Here is a 15,513-nt window from a genome sequence, read left to right as displayed (position 1 = left end):
CACTGTGAAGCATGGAGGAGGAGATGTGATGGTGTGGGGGTGCTTTACTGGTGACACTGTCTGGGATTTATTTAGAATTCAAGGCACACTTAACCAGCATGGCTATCACAGTATTCTACAGCGATACGCCATCCCATCTTGTTTGCACTAAGTGGGACTATCATTTGTTTTTCAACAGTACAATGACCCAACACACCTCCAGGCTGTGTAAGGGCTATTTGACCAAGAAGGAGAGTGATGGTGCTGCATCAGATGACCTGGCCTCCACAATCCCCCGACCTCAACCCAATTAAGATGGTTTGGGATGAGTTGGACCGCATAGTTAAGGAAAAGCAGCCCACAAGTGCTCAGAATATGTGGGAACTCCTCCAAGACTGTTGGAAAAGCATTCCAGGTGAAGCTGGTTGAGAGAATGCCAAGAGTGTGCAAAGCTGTCATCAAGGCAATGGGTGGCTACTTTGAAGAACCTAAAATCTAAAATATATTTTGATTTGTTTAACACTTTTTTGGTCACTACATGATTCCATATGTGTTATTTTATAGTTTTGATGCCTTCACTATTATTCTACAATGTAGAATATAGTAAAAATAAAGAAAAACCCTTGAATGAGCAGGCGTGTCCAAACTTTTGACTGGTACTATGTTTCCAAACAGACATAAAGTGAGTTGAACTAACAACATCAATAACCTATAATGTCAATCTAAATATTCTCATCTGAACATGAGTGGGTGGATTTCAGTCCTGCGTAAGGCGAGTCACCCCTAAGTTAACATTCTCCAGACAGCCTGACTTAAGGCCAGACAGGGCCAGATCTGAGCTGAGATGGGCTGAGTTGGCAGCCTTCTGGAGTCAGTAAAAGAAGGATATAAAACCCACTTCTCATTTCTGATGTTCCAGAGCCTGGCTTCACTACAGCTATTTCTGTTTTCACTGCATGTCACACTAATAACCTTCCTCCCCTGTGTAGAAGAGCAATAAGAGTACCCTCGTTCAAACAGCTCCCTGATTTAACATTGTCTAATCTAGCCTTCCCAAGCATGTTTCTGCAGCTCCCTGGTGCAACAGAAAGGCTATACGAGCGTAGCACGTTAGCCAAGCAGGGAATATAAGACTGGGCAGGGGATTGGACCTAGGCTGAACCTAACCTTGCTCTAAGTTGACTGTAGGGGTATGCAGCATTTATCTGGTGTAGGAGCCATCAGAGGGCTCATGGTGAGGCTAATGGGACTAGTCTTGCAGGAGGTGCTTTTGAAGCGGCAGAGAGACAAGCATAGGAGATTTCATCGCTCACGGAACATTAGGTTTCCTATTGATTAATTCAGCATTACATAAATAATGAGCACAAAAGGGCTGCTGTGAAGAACATGCATTCATATTGACCTACTTCACATTAATTCATGTGGCTTCCTAGTTCCTACATGTTTGGCTGACTTCATAACAACTAAAGGTTGAGTGTTTTTACTGTTTTTGAAGGCAAGTTGCGACAACCCATGACCAAAGCTGGCACTGTTTTTTCAATGGGCATCGTTTTGATTCAAAATAACTACTGTGCTCCTCCAGTTCTGAACAATATTCTGTGCTTTGCAGGTGTCCCGACTGCAATACTGCCGTGAAAAAGACAACATTTTTTAGAGCTGGTTGTTTTGTGGAAAATGGCGGCCTCTGAGGAGATTGTTGAGACACAATTAAGTGCTGAAAGCTGAAGTACAATAGCACAGGCCACCCGGCAGGCAGCTGCAACGGAGGAACTGAGGGTTTTTAAACGGAAGAGTTGGTTGTCTGCTAACCATTTCAACCTGCTATTGTTCAGTACCTTTTGTGCCTGGAGCAATATTTCAAACCGGGTCTCTTTTGCCTTATCTTCAATATAATCTATACCCACGCCAATCAAATATCCAACATTAATACCCAGAGTAGCTTTGACATGGAGGGTTTCATCCTGCTTCCTGGATCTCATCTCCATCATAAATACGGCTGCGGTGATATCGGTGCCAGGTCAGCTGTCGGCATCCTTGCCAGGGAGCCGCTACAAACATAATTCTCTCTAATCTACCTTCTGTCATCACAGAGCATTCAAGGGACCATCCCCACTGTCATTTGGTCCAGGTGATTATGCAGATGACTTTTCACTTGGTTGGTGTTAATGTATAGAGCCTCACTATTACAACGTGATTAGAGGGAAAGGTGAAATAGCACGTCTAATACGGAGGAAGAGATCATCGAAGGCGACTGAAGCCAAACACTGAACTGCAAGTTGGTTTGAAACATTGTTCCAGGGGAACAGCTGAACAGCTAGGTTGGGGTTCTGGAAGGCATGATGGAACAGAACAGTGTCTATTCATAGCAGAGGAACACAAACACAAAGTCAGAAGCTAACATTCATTACAGTAATGTGGTATGATAAAAACAAGGATACAAATCAAGACAAATCCAAGAGCTTTTCGCTCACAGAAAAGAGTGGCATTGTGTTGTATTTAAGCAGCTGGGAGAAAGAGAATGAATGTCATGTGTCTTGATGTCTCTTGTGTGATGCAGGCAGGCAGGCAGGCAGGCAGGGCTTTCAGTCAGTGACTTGGAATGCGTCCGCTCTGCTTTGGAGAGCAAGTCCCAGAGGTAAACAGACACAGGCTGGACAGAAGGCAGCAGGTACCTAATACATGCCAAGTGATTCCTTATCAACCCTTCAATCCCATTCCCCAAGAGCAAGCCAGCACAGATACCTGGAGGCTGCGCTTGCTGTGGCTTCGGTCCCCGGGGGAAAACTCCAAGAAGCATCACTTTAAAGGATAAAGTAAGACGAGGTTGGACATGCTGGCGTGGAGTAGAGCTCAGAGATCAGGGTTTGGCTGTTGACTTCTCCCACTTTCCTCTCCCCTTCTCTTCCCTGTCCAGCTCTACCTCCCCCTCCATATGCCTTCAGTCAGCTCTCAGGGCGTTGTGAGAGAGGGGGAGAGCTGGTGTTCTACTGAGAGAACTTGAGGAAGTGTGGACAGTGAATGACTTGCCATCTTATCCTTCCTCGAGACTCATAGCAAACATATTGATCTGGTTTTCATAGAGGGGCCAGCTGCATCCACCACTGTAAAATAGTCCAAATAAAGGGTCTCGTGGACACTAAGTCAAAGCCTGACAAGTTAAGAGTTCAGAGCTGTGTTCTGCTAGGCATGGATTGGCAGGGAGGAGCTGAATGATGACTGTGGTATGGCTGTAATTCAGACTGTGTTAGGTTAGGTTGAGTCGGATAGGTAGGTTTTTCCACAGGCTCATTATATAATATTTGAAAAAAAGCAGGTCAGGGAGGGGACATGTTAACAGTGGCATGTACATTATATACGACAAAGTTAAATGAGCTCTAAAAGCTTCCACTGTTTTGCCATCGATAAATCTAGTGTGTCTTTCAGAGCAAGTTCTGCTTGTTTCTGTTCTGCAGCCGGGGAGATGAGGCGATGTTTCTCAATCTCACCAGAGCTTCAGAACGGCTTCAGCGGACATAAATATCCCTATCCCTCTCTCTCTTTCTCCCTCTTGCCTATAACATGGTTATTTTTAATGGGTCTATTTTTTTCGTTCACTCAAACGCCACGACAGCCAATTCATTGTTATACTGTTGAGTCCACTCTTTTGGCAGTTTCAGTAGCTATCAACTCAATCATTTTCTTCTCTGCTTGCCTTAATTTTTGTCCATTAGTCCATCTCATTTTCAGAAGCTTCTCTTTATGCATTTCTTTAATAACTTTTATAATAGCACACTCCCTGTCGTAATAATAGAGGTCAAAAGAAAAGAACACACCATGTCCGATTTGCTTGGTTTTTTACAGTGGATTGTCGCTTGAACACAAAAGCTTGTGGGAAATAAGCCTCTCATATCTGCACCCTGTCCAGCACAGACACTCGGAAGGTCCATCTGTCTTTTCTCTTCTTCTTCCCCCTCTTCTCAAAAACAGTTCCTTTATAGCTGTCAGATAGTGCTGTGAGTGAGTTTGAGTTGTACACCATGATGAGGAACATGTCCAGCGGCCCGACCGTAACATCCAAGAGAGAGACCCCAATGCCCCAAAGCCCACTGGGACGGGACAGACAAAATGAATCATTTTTTCTTTTTCATCCCTCCCCCCTTACTTTACAAGTTCAAGTATTTTTTTCTTTAAAAAAACAACAGCAAAAAAGAGCAAATCTACTTTTCTAGTATTCTACATTTTCTAATCTACTAACTGGTGGCAAAACAGCAACCAGAACATAATAATCAGTCCCTTTACTACGTTTCCTTGTCTTTTTTTCAATGTATACATTATTTCCTTTATCTTTTTATTCTTACTTAGGCCACTGGATATTGATTTAATGATTTATTTTGACTACTATTAAATTGTAATACTTGCAGCTACAAGGTAAGAGTTTTTTTTAAATATATATATATATATATATATATATATGTATATATATTTATATTATTTTAAAAAGCGTTAAGTCCTTTGGTCCCTATTTCCTAAGGAATGATGCATGTAAATTCTCCTGGATTCTCCATTTCTCTTCTTCTTTCCTCAGAGCTCGCCCTGTCACAGAGCACATCACCTGTGTAGGCACGAAAACCAAAATGGCAGCAGGCTGGTGTGTGTATATGTGTGTGTGTTTATGTGTGTGTCTGTCTGTCCGCGTGTATGTTTAAGTTGGCAAATGCACATACAGGTATGTACACTGTAGGATGTCTGAGAGAATATGTGTGTGTGTGTGTGTGCATGTGTGTGCATGTGTGTGTGTGTGTGTGTGTGTGTGTGTGTGTGTGTGTGTGTGTGTGTGTGTGTGTGTGTGTGTGTGTGTGTGTGTGTGTGTTGGCCTGTATGTATGCATGTGTGTTTGATAAGAGTGTGTTCATGTCTATATATATCGGTGTCAGTTTGCATGCTTTGAGCATAATGTGTCTATAAAGGTTTTCCATCTTGTTTAAAAAACAGCAGCAAAAAGTTGGTCTCTGCAAAAAATCCTCTTCCACAGACGCCAAAGCAAAACAGGGAAAAGAGGCATTTGCTAAAAAAAAAAAAAAAAGAATCTCCGGGTTCCTTCTCCTCAGTCACCCAATCTTCTCCAGCTATTCTTCTAGCAGAATCAAGGGACCACCCTTCTTTCATGATATGTAGCAGAGCAAGAAGTCTTTGTACTTTATACTGCACTTGTGGAAATAAGGTGTTGTGGCCCTTCATCCTGTAAGAGAGAGAGAGAGAGAGAGAGAGAGAGAGAGAGCAGATTCAGTGAGGTGAGGGCACAGGGGTCTTGTTCAGGGTGCTGGCTCCTGCCTGGTTTAGCACACTGACAGGCACAGCTAACAGAATGGAAAACAGACAAAGGAAAAGAAGGAGGATGTCTATCAGATCTAGAAAGAAGTGGGCTGAAGGTGGAGGGCTTGTGTTTTACCATAAGGAACAGTCATGTATGCTGTGACAGCTCTAATCCAAAGGCGGTAGGTATTTAAAGCAACTTTACTCTCGACTCAAAAAAATTATTTTACTAAACGTTAGCCTGTCATCTCTGTTAATTCCTCTGTTAATAGTATTTTCTGATCATTTGTGATAATAATTGTAAAAAATCCCAATGACAACCGAGGGAAGGGGGACGCCAAAGACGAAGGGATGTACTGAAGGTCAAATAGTAGCCCATTAATGATAATATTATGATGTTAAAAATTATTATTACAAAACTCCAGGTGGAGGAAAAGTTTATGATCATCTTTTCATGCGTTTTTTTGTGTAGTGAACAAATTAAAAATGAATACTCAAAACTATTGGAAAATACACCCAGAGCTATAATGTTTTCATTTTCATAACAGTAGATATGAAATACGTACTTTTTATGGATTTGTGTGCTTTTTGGCAATGGTTGAATAAGCTGGAGGTACAGTTGGATGCAATCATCCTTAATGTGTACTGGCCCTGAATCCTGGTACAAAAAGACAGCCAAATCACAGCTAATCACTCTCACAGAGCCCACATGAAAAATATCTGACTTTGTGGAGCGAACATATGCAGCGCAAGTCTTTGTTCTGTTATTTTCTCCTGAGAAATGAGCTTGTTACCATTTTATAATAGATCAGCTACTTAACTGCGGGAGATGAGATGCTGGTAACGTATTTCATATCTGCGGATGCAAGCAGGACCATTAGAGATAAGCCTTTGCACAAAGATACCTGATTATAGATGTTCCAGCTTTTATACAAAAACACCAGTAATTCAAAGTAAGCATCTACCATAGAAGTTACAGTACAGAAGAAGAGAAAACAGTCCATTTAAAACATAACAGCTTGTATTTCCAGAGGGGAGTTTTAAGTGGAAGCAACTGATGAAGACCAAACTACTGGAAAAACATCTTTATATCTACATGGATAACTACCTACTTTCACACAAATGCGCACACCCTGAAGTGGCTCTCAATTAGAGATTCACGAGAGAGACACAGCCACAGGGGAGACTGGCGAACCCAGAGAGACCTGAGTTACAGGAGAGATCGGCAAACCCAGAGAGACCTGATCTACAGAGGAGACAGGCGAACCCAGAGAAACTTGATCCACAGGGGAGACAGGCGAACCCAGAGAAACCTGATCCACAGGGGAGACAGGCGAACCCAGAGAAACCTGATCCACAGGGGAGACAGGCAAACCCAGAGAGACCCAGTGCCCTGCTGGCTGGTTGTCCAGACAGACTGCACTTACTTAAGTCAGAGATCTGTATATAATGACAAGATGTTCATGTCTCTGCACTAACAATGGGAGTTGTTGTCCCAAAGGCAGGAAGGCAGGTGACAAGCTTCGGACCAAAATAAGCCCATAGAAACGCATGGGGCTTATTTTTGGCAGATTTTGGAGAGAGTAAAAATATTTGTAGATGATTCATCATGAGACAATAGTAACTCATACATGGCATGCACCAGTAATCTATTCAGTGCTAAAATAATTACAAACACATTGAGTTAATTGTTGGGCATGATAATACTGAAAAGACCAGACTAAAACAACACAAGCAGAGGATGCCCCATTCATGGTATTAGTTTTTTTAATTTATTTTTGATGGTGTTTGTGTGTGTTTGTGGGTGGAGTTTGGCTGGGGTGTTTGGGGCTACACCACTGCCTGCAGCTCTGCAATCACAATGTAATTGGTTAGCCCCCTCATAAATATATACATGGGAAGTTATCCTCATGTTCGGCAAACAAAACAATCACACCAAGTACTCCAAGTGCAGACCAAATGCAGGGAGGAGTGGAGGAGAGTCAACATTTTCCTGCGCTTCTCTACAGTTTGTGGATGGATAGATGGATGGAGGAGATTTAATTGGCTGCACAAACCCAGGGTCATCTTGTCTATCACTCAACTAAAGAGCTGGGGATTGACTTTAAAAAAAGGTTATTTAAGCAAATAATCTGTTTTATGACAACAAAAGTGGGCATCAGCCCTCTTGTGTGAAGAAATGTTGGTACAAATTATAAATAATTACAAAAACACTGTTGGCATACACAGTGCCTTCAGAAAGTATTCATACCCCTTGACTTATTCCATATTTTCTCATGTTAGTCTGAATCCAATATTTTTTTCTCTCACCCATCTACACACAATAATCCAGAATGACAAAGTGAAAACATGTTTTTAGAAATGTTAGCAAATTTATTGAAGTTGAAATACAGAAATATCTCATTTGCATACAGTAGGTATTCACAACCCTGAATCAATATATATGTTAGAATCACCTTTGGTAGTGATTACAGCTGTGAGTCTTTCTGGGTAAGTCTAAGAGCTTTGCACACCTGGATTGTACAATATTTGCACTTTTTGTTTCATTCTTCAAGCTCTGTCAAGTTGGTTGTTGATCATTGCTAGACAGACATTTTCAAGTTATTCAATAGATTTTAAAGAAGATTTAAATCAAAACTGTAACTAGTCCACTCAGGAACATTCAATGTCATCTTGGTAAGCAACTCCATTGTATATTTGACCTTGTGTTTGAGGATATTGACCTGCTGAAAGGTGAACCAGGGTTTCCTCTTGGATTTTGCCTGTATTTAGCTCTATTCCGTTTCTTTTTATCCAAAACAAAAAAACTCACTAGTCCATGCTGATGACAAGCATGCCCATATCATGATGCAGCCACCACTATAAGTGAAATTATGAAGAGTGGTACTCTATGATGTGTTGTGTTGGATTTGCCCCAAACATAATGCTTTGCATTCAGGAAATAAAGTTAATTTCTTTGCCACATTTTTTGCAGTTTTACTTTAGTGTGTTATTGCAAACAGGATCCATGTTTTGGAATAGTGTTATTCTGTACAGGCTTCCTTCTTTTCACGCTGTCAATTACAGTGCATTCGGAAAGTATTCAGACTCCTTGACTTTTTCCACATTTTGTTACGTTACAGCCTTATTCTAAAATTGATTCAATCGTTTTTTCCCTCATCAATCTACACACAATACCCCATAATAACAAAGGAATTTAATTAAAAAGAAAATATCACATTTAATATCACAATATCACAAGTATTTAGATGCTTTACTCAGTACTTTGTTGAAGCACCTTTGGTAACGTCTACAGCCTCAAGTCTTCTTGGTTACGACGCTACAAGCTTGGCACACCTGTATTTGTAGAGTTTCTGCCATTCTTCTCTGCAGGTCCTCTCAAGCTCTGTCAGGTTGGATGGGGAGCGTTGCTGCACAGCTATTTTCAGGTCTCTCCAGAGATGTTCGATCGGGTTCAAGTCCGGGCTCTGGCTGGGCCACCTGCATTGTCGTGGTTGTGTGCTTAGGGTCGTTGTCCTGTTGGAAGGTGAACCTTTGCCCCAGTCTGAGGTCCTGAGCGCTCTGGAGCAGGTTTTCATCAAGGATGTCTCTGTACTTTGCTCCATTCATCTTTCCCTCGATCCTGACTACTCTCCCAGTCCCTGCCACTGAAAAATATCCCCACAGCATGATGCTGCCACCACCATTCTACACTGTAGGGATGGTGCCTGGTTTCCTCCAGACGTGATGCTTGGCATTCAGGCCAAAGAGTTCAATCTTGGTTTCATCAGACCAGAGAAACTTGTTTCTCGTGGTCTGAGAGTCTTTAGGTGCCTTTTGGTAAACCGCAAGCGGGCTGTCATGTGCCTTTTACTGAGAAGTGGCTTCCGTCTGGCCACTCTACCAATCAGGCCTGAATGGTTGAGTGCTGCAGAGATGGTTGTCCTTCTGGAAGGTTCTCCCATCTCCACACTGTGGAGCTCTATCAGAGTAACCATTTGGTTCTTGGCCACCTCCCTGACCAAGGCCCTTCTCCCATGATTGCTCAGTTTGGCCAGGTGGTCAGCTGTAGGAAATAGTCTCGGTGGTTCCAAACTTCTTCCATTTAAGAATAATGGAGGCCACTGTGTTCTTGGGGACCTTCAATGCTGCAAACATTTTTTGGTACACTTCCCAAGATCTGTGTCTCGACACAATCCTGTCTCGGAGCTCTACGGACAATTCCTTTCGACCTCATGGCTTGGTTTTTGCTCTGACATTTGCTCTGTGGGACCTTATATAGACAGGTGTGCCCCTTTCCAAATCATGTCCAATCAATTGAATTTACCACAGGTGGACTTCAATCAATTGTAGAAACATCTCAAGGATGATCAATGGAAACAGGATGTACCTGAGCTCAATTTAGAGTCTCATAGCAAAGAGTCTGAATACTTATGTAAATAAGGTACTGCTGTTTTTTATTTCCACTAAATTTGCAAAACAACCTGTTTTCGCTTTGTCATTATGGGGTATTGTGTGTAGATTGATAAGGGAAAAATATATTTAATCAATTTTAGAATAAGGTTGTAATGTAACAGAATGTGGAACAAGTCAAGGGGTCTGAATACTTTCCGAATGCACTGTATGTTAGTATTGTGGAGTAACAACAATGATCCATCCTCAGTTTTCTCCTATCACATGAAACTCCGTAACTGTTTTAAAGTCACCATTGGCCTCATGGTGAAATCCCTTAGCGGTTTCCTTCCTTTCTGGAAACTGACCCAGGAAGGAAGCCTGTATCTTTGTAGTGACTGGGTTAAAGTGTAATTAATAACTTCACCATGGTGAAAGATATTCAATCTCTGCTTTTTAAAATTTTGACCCATCTACCAATAGGTGCCCTTCTTTGCGAGACATTGGAAAACCTCTCTGGTGTTTGTGGTTGAATCTGTGTTTGAAATTCACTGCTCGACTGAGGGACCTTACAGAGATAATTGTACGTGTGGGGTACAGAGATGAGGTAGTCATTCAAAACTCATGTTAAACACTATTATTACACGCAGAGTTAGTCCATGCATAGTATTATGTGACTTGTAAGCACTTTTTTACTCCTGAACATATATATTTAGGCTTGCCATAACAAAGGGGTTGAATACTTATTGACTCAAGACATTTTAGTTTTTAATTTGTAAACATTTCTAAAAGGATAACTCCACTTTGACATTATTGGGTATTGTGTGTAGGCCAGTGACACAAAATCTCAATTTAATGCATTTTAGATTCAGGCTGTAACAAAATGTGGAAAAAGTCAATGGGTTTGAATACTTTCTGAAGACACTGTATGTATATATATATATATATATATAAACAACACAATGTAACTCCAAGTCAATCACACTTCTGTGAAATCAAACTGTCCACTTAGGAAGCAACACTGATTGACAATACATTTCACATGCTGTTGTGCAAATGGAATAGACAACAGGTGGAAATTATAGGCATTTAGCAAGACACCCCCAATAAAGGAGTGGTTCTGCAGGTGGGGACCACAGACCACTTCTCAGTTCCTATGCTTCCTGGCTGATGTTTTGGTCACGTTTGAATGCTGGCGGTGCTTTCATTCTAGTGGTAGCATGAGACGGAGTCTACAACCAACACAAGTGGCTCAGGTAGTGCAGCTCATCCAGGATGGAACATCAATGCGAGATGTGGCAAGAAGGTTTGCTGTGTCTGTCAGCGTAGTGTCCAGAGCATGGAGGCGCTACCAAGTGACAGGCCAGTACATCAGGAGACGTGGAGGAGGCCGTAGGAGGGCAACAACCCAGCAGCAGGACCGCTACCTCCGCCTTTGTGCAAGGAGGAGCAGGAGGAGCACTGCCAGAGCCCTGCAAAATGACCTCCAGCAGGACACAAATGTGCATGTGTCTGCTCAAACGATCAGAAACAGACTCCATGAGGGTGGTATGAGGGCCCGACGTCCACAGGTGGGGGTTGTGCTTACAGCCCAACACCATGCAGGACGTTTGGCATTTGCCAGAGAACACCAAGATTGGCAAATTCGCCACTGGCGCCCTGTGCTCTTCACAGATGAAAGCAGGTTCACACTGAGCACATGTGACAGACGTGACAGTCTGGAGACGCCGTGGAGAACGTTCTGCTGCCTGCAACATCCTCCAGCATGACCGGTTTGGCGGTGGGTCAGTCATGGTGTGGGGTGGCATTTCTTTGGGGGGCCGCACAGCCCTCCATGTGCTCGCCAGAAGTAGCCTGACTGCCATTAGGTACCGAGATGAGATCCTCAGACCCCTTGTGAGACCATATGCTGGTGTGGGTTCCTCCTAATGCAAGACAATGCTAGACTTCATGTGGCTGGAGTGTGTCAGCAGTTCCTGCAAGAGGAAGGCATTGATGCTATGGACTGACCGGCCCGTTCCCCAGACCTGAATCTGGGACATCATGTCTCGCTCCATCCACCAACGCCACGTTGTACCACAGACTGTCCAGGAGTTGGCGGATGCTTTAGTCCAGGTCTGGGAGGAGATCCCTCGGGAGACCATCCGCCAACTCATCAGGAGCATGTCCAGGCGTTGTAGGGAGGTCATACAGGCACGTGGAGGCCACAAACACTACTGAGCCTCATTTTGACTTGTTTTAAGGACATTACATCAAAGTTGGATCAGCCTGTAGTGTGGTTTTCCACTTTAATTTTGAGTGTGACTCCAAATCCAGACCTCCATGGGTTGATAAATTTGATTGCCATTGCTAATTCTTGTGTGATTTTGTTGTCAGCACATACAACTATGTAAAGAAAAAAGTATTTAATAAGAATATTTCATTCATTCATTCAGATGTGTTATATTAGTGTTCCATTTATTTTTTTGAGCAGTGTATATAGTATTCACACCCCTTGAGAGAGAGAGAGAGATAAAGAAAGAAAGAAAGAAAGAAAGAACGATAGAGAGAGAGATGGTATCCTCAATGAAATTATAAAATACACAGACAACAAATTCCAATTGGCTATACTTAAACTCTTTAACATCATCCTTAGCTCTGGCATCTTCCCCAGTATTTGGAATTGGTCTAATCCACAAAAGTGGAGACACATTTGACCCCAATAACTACTGTGGGATGTGCATCAACAGCAACCTTGGGAAAATCCTCTGCATTATCGTTAACAGCAGACCTGTACATTTCCTCAGTGAAAACAATGTACCGAGTAAATGTCAAATTGGCTTTTTACCAAATTATCATATCACAGACCACATATTCACCCTGCACACCTTAATTGACAGACAAATGATCCGAAACGAAGGCAAAGTCTTTTTGTGCTTTTTTGATTTCGAAAAACCCTTTGACTCAACTTGGCATGAGGTTCTACTATACAAATTGATGGAAAGTGGTGTTGGGGGAAAAACGTACAACATTATAAAATCCATGTACACAAACAACAAGTCCGCGGTTAAAATTGGCAAAAAACACACACATTTCTTTCCACAGGGCCGTGGAAATCCCTTGAGACAGGGATGCAGCTTAAGCCCCACCCTCTTCAACATGTATACCAGCACCCTGCCTGACCCTACCAGAATTCGAAGTCAAATGTCTACTGTTTGCTGATGATCTGGTGCTTCTGTCACAAACCAAGGAGATATTCTGCACAGATTCTGTCAGACCTGGGTCCTGACAGTAAATCTCAGTAAGACCAAAATAATATTTTTCCAAATAAGTTCCAGTCGCCAGGACCACAAATACAAATTCCATCTAGACACTGTTGCCCTAGAGCACACAAACAATGATACATACCTTGGCCTAAACATCAGCGCCACAGGTAACTTCCACAAAGCTGTGAACGATCTGAGAGACAAGGCAAGAAGGGTCTTCTATGCCATCAAAAGGAACATAAAATTCAACATACCAATTAGGATCTGACTAAAAAGTATTGATTCAGTTATAGAACCCATTGCCCTTTATGGTTGTGAGGTCTGGGGTCCGCTCACCAACCAAGAATTCACATAATTTATCAAACACCAAATTGAGACTGCATGTAGAATTCTGCAAAAATATCCTCCCTGTACAATGTAAAACACCAAATAATGCATGCAGAGCAGAATTAGGCTGATACCCGAAAATGATCAAAATCCAGAAAAGTTACGTTAAATTCAACAACCACCTAAAAGGAAGCAATTCCCAAACTTTCCATAACAAAGCCATCACCTACAGAGAGATGAACCTGGAGAAGAGCCCCTAAGCAAGCTGGTCCTGGGGCTCTGTTCACAAAAAAACTGAGTAAACTATCATTCTATTTGGCCCTAAACAGACCACTGTGAATGACCCGACTTAAGGAAAGCTTTGACTATTTACAGAATCAGTGAGCATAGCCTTGCTATTGAGAAAGGCCGCTGTAGGCAGACCTGGCTTTTGAGAGAAGACAGGCTATGTGCACACTGCCCACAAAATGAGGTGAAATTTGAGCTGCACTTCCTAACCTCCTGCCAAATGTATGACCATATTAAAGAGACACACTTCCCTCAGAATACACAGATCCACAAAGAATTCAAAACCAAATCCAATTTTGATTAACTCCCATATCTACTGGATGAAATTCCACAGTGTGCCATCACAACAGCAAAATTTGTGACCTGTTGCCACAAGAAAAGTGCAACCAGTAAAGAACAAACACCATTGTAAATACAACCTATATTTATGTTTATTTATTTTCCCTTTTGTACTTTAATAATTTGCACATCGTTACAACACTGTATACAGTGGGGTGAACAAGTATTTGATACACTGCCGATTTTGCAGGTTTTCCTACTTACAAAGCATGTAGAGGTCTGTAATTTTTATCATAGGTACACTTCAACTGTGAGAGACGGAATCTAAAACAAAAATCCAGAAAATCACATTGTTTGATTTATAAGTAATTCATTTGCATTTTATTGCATGACATAAGTATTTGATACATCAGAAAAGCAGAACTTAATATTTGGTACAGAAACCTTTGTTTGCAATAACAGAGATCATACGTTTCCTGTAGTTCTTGACCAGGTTTGCACACACTGCAGCAGGGATTTTTGGCCCACTCCTCCATACAGACCTTCTCCAGATCCTTCAGGTTTCGGCGCTGTCGCTGGGCAATACGGACTTTCAGCTCCTTCCAAATATTTTCTATTGGGTTCAGGTCTGGAGACTGGCTAGGCCACTCCAGGACCATGAGATGATTCTTACGGAGCCACTCCTTAGTTTTCCTGGCTGTGTGTTTCGGGTCGTTGTCATGCTGGAAGACCCAGCCACGACCCACCTTCAATGCTCTTACTGAGGGAAGGAGGTTGTTGGCCAAGATCTCGCGATACATGGCCCCATCCATCCTCCCCTCAATACGGTGCAGTCGTCCTGTCCCCTTTGCAGAAAAGCATCCCCAAAGAAAGATGTTTCCACCTCCATGCTACACGATTAGGATGGTGTTCTTGGGGTTGTACTCATCCTTATTCTTCCTCCAAACACGGCGAGTGGAGTTTAGACCAAAAAGCTATATTTTTGTCTCATCAGACGACCACATGACCTTCTCCCATTCCTCCTCTGGATCATCCAGATGGTCATTGGCAAACCTCAGACGGGCCTGGACATGCGCTGGCTTGAGCAGGGGGACCTTGCGTGCGCTGCAGGATTTTAATCCATGACGGCGTAGTGTGTTACTAATGGTTTTCTTTGAGACTGTGGTCCCAGCTCTCTTCAGGTCATTGACCAGGTCCTGCCATGTAGTTCTGGGCTGATCCCTCACCTTCCTTGTGATCATTGATGCCCCACGAGGTGAGATCTTGCATGGAGCCCCAGACTGAGGGTGATTGACCGTCATCTTAAACTTCTTCCATTTTCTAATAATTGCGCCAACAGTTGTTGCCTTCTCACCAAGCTGCTTGCCTATTGTCCTGTAGCCCCTCCCAGCCTTGTGCAGGTCTACAATTGTATCCCTGATGTCCTTACACAGCTCTCTGGTCTTGGCCATTGTGGAGAGTTTGGAGTCTGTTTGATTGAGTGTGTGGACAGGTGTCTTTTATACAGGTAACGAGTTCAAACAGGTGCAGTTAATACAGGTAATGAGTGGAGAACAGGAGGGCTTCTTAAAGAAAAACTAACAGGTCTGTGAGAGCCGGAATTCTTGGTTGGTAGGTGATCAAATACTTATGTCATGCAATAAAATGCCAATTAATTACTTAAAAATCATACAATCTGATTTTCTGGATTTTTGTTTAAGATTCCGTCTCTCACAGTTGAAGTGTACCTATG

At 42.5% G+C, this 15,513-nt stretch overlaps 1 protein-coding gene across 19 annotated transcripts in view; it reads right to left on the bottom strand.

Moving 5' to 3' along the window:
* Window positions 1-3,709: 3,709 nt before the first annotated feature.
* celf6 (CUGBP Elav-like family member 6) overlaps window positions 3,710-15,513 on the bottom strand; it is a 196,716-nt gene continuing 184,912 nt past the window's right edge. For all 19 annotated transcript variants that reach the window (XM_090222271.1, XM_090222273.1, XM_090222281.1 and 16 more), the window contains exon 13: window positions 3,710-5,197. The gene's annotated coding sequence lies outside the window, so the exon portion shown is untranslated. The remainder of the gene's footprint in view (window positions 5,198-15,513) is intronic.

Source organism: Oncorhynchus mykiss, chromosome 26, assembly GCF_057628025.1.
Source record: "Oncorhynchus mykiss isolate SJ-2025 chromosome 26, ASM5762802v1, whole genome shotgun sequence".
Taxonomy (NCBI): Eukaryota; Metazoa; Chordata; class Actinopteri; order Salmoniformes; family Salmonidae; genus Oncorhynchus; species Oncorhynchus mykiss.
Note: the sequence above shows the minus strand (reverse complement) of the source record. Positions and strands in the feature narration are given on the sequence as shown.